At 42.0% G+C, this 3142-nt stretch overlaps 1 long non-coding RNA gene across 1 annotated transcript in view; it reads left to right on the top strand.

Annotated features, from left to right (window-relative positions):
* Positions 1-2280: 2280 nt before the first annotated feature.
* Positions 2281-3142, top strand: part of LOC119324955 — a 12882-nt gene continuing 12020 nt past the window's right edge. Inside the window, exons 1-2 of the long non-coding RNA XR_005157251.1 lie at positions 2281-2379; positions 2936-3106. This is a non-coding gene — a long non-coding RNA (uncharacterized LOC119324955). The remainder of the gene's footprint in view (positions 2380-2935; positions 3107-3142) is intronic.

Here is a 3142-nt window from a genome sequence, read left to right as displayed (position 1 = left end):
CCATCCAGAACTAAGAGATGAAGCATCCACCGAGCTCTCTCAGAGCTCAGGCTGCTTCAGTTTGCTCTTCCCACTCTCACTTACCTTCCCTCTCATGCATGCGCTTGGTTTCTTCCTCATGCAGGCAGGCTGGGTGGGCTCCTCGTTAGCATCGGCTTTCCCTACCTACCACTCCTCTCTGATGGAGCGGACCTTTGGATGCTCCTGCGCCTCCGGTCGTGGGCTAGGTAACTCTCTTTCTTTAATGTGCTCGTGGATGTAATAGGATTTTAGTGCAGATTGTCATGGGATAGCTAAAACAAAAAATCTTTAAACCTTTCCTGGGCATTATAATTGAAAAGTAACCTAAAATCCTTAATTTCATCAAGCTTGATATCTAAAAAATGCTTAGAACTATTGCTAATATACCATCCTACGAGTGCTTAAAGATCTACTTATGAATCAGCTGCATTTTCCAATAGGCCAGCTCCTAATCTACGGCTGTTTCGGCCGTTGGATCAGATATGTTTAGTACAGAGTAACCGCATCGAATAAATGTGTACAGAGCATACAGATTAAATATACTTTATAAATGAATATGGGGTAAGCAATGTCGGTTAGGTAATACTCCACTCTTGCCCACTGAAGGACAAGCTCGCTCTTGGGCTACCGCTAGGTGATCTAATTGACTCGGGGGTGTCTTTTCTCAAAAAAGAGAGGCTCAACCATGAGAGCATGAGATCTTTGCACCTGTATGTCTTACCTATTAATCATTCTGCTAAATAGTAATTACTAAATAATTGTTTCTGATAAATAACGATGCCTTTCTTATATAGGTTTTTTGGTGCGTTTGTGCTCGTCGGCGGGACGGTGCAAGGCGCAACTCCGACGCGGTTCCTTGCCGGTTGGACGGCGTTCACGCGCAACCCCGGCGTGCACTGAGTACTGCCTCGGCTACAACCTCCCTTGGTGAGCTCCATCTTCCTCCTGCTCCTCTGCTTCGACTACTGTATGGGACATGGCCATGGCTATATTGATCCATACATCCATCTAGAAATAAGAATAGAAGCTCCTCAGGCCGCACCACAGCGATTTGGGATTCCTGGCCGTCGGATCGGGTGGCTTGATCGGATCTGGGCCGTCGGATCGACCCCTGTAACGACCTCGTCCGTCGGATAAAAAAAAGTTACTGCTGGAATGAATAGTTACTCCCGTTTCGTGCCATCGCTTGTAAATAGCCTGCCCCGCCAGGGGCATTCTCGCCATTTCGCTTTGTCTGTGGCGGTGGCGTTCGTGCTAGGGTGATGATGATTAACTGTGGCTGGAATGAGTGTGCCTTTGAGCAATCAAGGCACCTATGGGTATCAAGTTGGATCCTCCCTGTTGTCTCTGGAATCCTTTTTGATCCTGTGATACCTATTGATCTGTCCTTGGATGGTCATTCTTGCTGAGTGATAACCAGGGCAGCTCCATTGTATAAACAGATTGATCTGGTGATAAGAGATGATGGGGGTAGGTTATATGATCGAGAAAAGGCGAATCTGAGCCCACTATGCAATGAACCATAGACCCTTTTTTACTTGTATATCTAAAGGTGTTGCTTATTTATGCTCCAGTGTTTATAGCCATCTTCCATAAATCTGAGCCATTGAGCGGACATTTCCTTTTGTTTTCTTTGGTTTGTTCTGAAGCTTTCCCCAATTCTATCTGTCACCACTGCATTTTGTGGATCATGCACCAGACTAAATGTAAGTGAACTTTGAAGGATGCATGTTTTGTTAGCTTTGTAACTTATTTCCTTGCTAAGTAAGCATTTGGGGTTAATTTGTTTTGTTGCCACCTTCTTTGTACATATAGTTTTGCATCGATTTGCCTTGCACTCTTCCCGACAAGCTTGTAATAGTGTTGAACTTTGTTCATTTAGGCATAGCAACTATTTGAATTATGAAAATTTGCTACCATTTGGTTACCACCAGAAGTTTGTCTATTGATAAAACATGGTTCAGGAAGGCATTTTGTCTTCTATGTTTTTTAATAGAATTCTGATTTGGGGCAACGATGATTGACCACTGCTAATATAAGTACTTTCTTGAGCAATCAAGCAATTTGCTGATATAAAACATGGTCCAGGAAGAAGACGAAGAATACAACTGGTTTCATATGTACTTTATGCTCATTCCTTTTAATCTTCAAATGATATAGGAGATTCTTTTGGTGCTCTATTAACATGATTGTTGTGTGCGTTTCTGTTACGTAATAATATTGTTGACAAGATATCTGAAATTACGATCGGAAGTTGCTGCCCGCCGGGTTGGTCTGCAAGAGGATGCCTTGCTCTCTCTCTCTTGCTGCGTAATTAACGTGAATTCAGCTAGGCGTTAATGTGCAGTAAGAGGCAAGGTACCATCTCTCTCTCTCTCTCTCTCTCTCTCTCTCTCTCTGATATGATCTATTTAAGCTTCTATGTCTTAATCAGCAATTAGATTACCACAAATTAGGTATGCATTTTGAGGTTATAACGATGCATGGTTCTGAGTTTTAGATTTAATTAGTCACTGTTGAACTATACATATTTTAGATCTTGGTTCTACTTTTCATTTCAGAAAAGTGTTATCTTTTAATTTATATTTATTGTTTTAAGAATGTGATATTTCCCTTTTAGGAAGAGTTGATCCCAGCTTCTTCCAAGTATAATTTGACTAAAAAGTAAAAACTGAGTGTCGTGTTTCTTAAATGGTCACCATATTTTACTATACTGTTTGTCATGTGAATAGATGAATGTGTAACTGAATGTTCTTTTCTATTCATGGTTGATTCACTGTTGAACTGTACATATTTAGGACGCTGTCAACCAAAGGCGAGAGCAGCTACATCTGTTGTATGCATACTTGCACTATTGTTTTCCTTTGGACTGTGATGTGATGAAACCTGATGTTATTACTTCTCGTATTTACAGGAAATAGTACTATAATGTGCTTATAGAGAGGACAACACCAAGCAAGATGAGCTATATTGAAAGGTGTATGTTGAGCTCTAAAGGCAAGCACGGCCCTGACACTGGCAGTCGGACAACTCGAGCGTGGCCTCCACTCTAGCGTGCAGTTCATCGGAGCCGTCACGCAGATAGGTACGTGTGCATGCAGCCAGGCCTTAAATCAAGTAA

The sequence above is a fragment of the Triticum dicoccoides genome, chromosome 6B (genome assembly GCF_002162155.2).
Source record: "Triticum dicoccoides isolate Atlit2015 ecotype Zavitan chromosome 6B, WEW_v2.0, whole genome shotgun sequence".
NCBI classification, from domain to species: Eukaryota; Viridiplantae; Streptophyta; class Magnoliopsida; order Poales; family Poaceae; genus Triticum; species Triticum dicoccoides.
Note: the sequence above shows the minus strand (reverse complement) of the source record. Positions and strands in the feature narration are given on the sequence as shown.